At 45.3% G+C, this 967-nt stretch overlaps 1 non-coding gene across 1 annotated transcript; it reads left to right on the forward strand.

The window, feature by feature from the left end:
• Window positions 1–576: 576 nt before the first annotated feature.
• On the forward strand, window positions 577–658 carry trnal-aag (transfer RNA leucine (anticodon AAG)). Its single transcript has one exon. It is a non-coding gene; the product is annotated as a tRNA-Leu (tRNA).
• The last annotated feature ends 309 nt before the right edge of the window (window positions 659–967 follow it).

Here is a 967-nt window from a genome sequence, read left to right on the forward strand (position 1 = left end):
TTGTTGGAGCTTTCATTAATTACACATCACTGGCATTGAAACAGAAGGCGCCATTTTGCAGGAGAAAGCTGTTTGTGGCGAACGTGGCGTGAAAATTAAAGGAAGAAAAGCAGCGTGGATGAATTAAATACTAAAACAGGCTGTTAGTTGCTGGTCTGGTGTGTTTGACTCTTTCCCTGCTGTTCAGATTACTGGTCTGGAATTGAAGATTTATTGCTCCCATCCAAACTCTGAAAACAAATGTGGGTTATTGCCTTGACGAAGATACAAAACATAATTTCGCCTCGTGTCCTTAAGTGCAGACCCTGAGCAAATTCCACAGGAGGTTCTCTTGTCATTTCTGGCAGGAAATTGGGAAGAAACGAGTTTAAGGACAGTTTAAATGATGCCGACCGTTCACTGCAGCTCATTGTGTTTCTGACGTGAGATGATTTCTGTTTGTTTCGCATTGCAGACTTACCTGAATCAGCGAAGGAGCAGGCTCATGCTTCCTGATGGCCATTCCAAGCTAAATTGCTTTTAATGAATTTCAGCAACATTATCATTAAATAACATGATTGCGATGTGCTTTAACGTGGTCGCGTGGCCGAGCGGTCTCAGGCGCTGGATTAAGGCTCCAGTCTCTGCGGAGGCGTGGGTTCGAATCCCACCGCTGCCAAAATGGATTTAAGTTTTGGTCTAACAGCTCGGATCGAGTGCACGAGTGTGTGCGGTGTCGTTTTCATCAGGAGCAACGAGCAGAGACATCACCAATTTAAAACGTTGCTGGAGTAAAGCAGCGTGTGTGCAAGTGGCTCCTTTCGAGAGCACACACAGGCTGAATTTCTGACTGCCGAGTTAAACAACCTGATGAAGGAGCAGTGCTCCTGAAAGCTCGCAATTCTAAATAAGCCTGTTGGACTTTAACCTGGTGTTGTGAGAATTCTTACTGTACCCACTCCAGTCCAATGCCGGTATCTTTGCATCA

This window comes from Mustelus asterias, unplaced genomic scaffold, assembly GCF_964213995.1.
Source record: "Mustelus asterias unplaced genomic scaffold, sMusAst1.hap1.1 HAP1_SCAFFOLD_87, whole genome shotgun sequence".
NCBI lineage: Eukaryota > Metazoa > Chordata > Chondrichthyes > Carcharhiniformes > Triakidae > Mustelus > Mustelus asterias.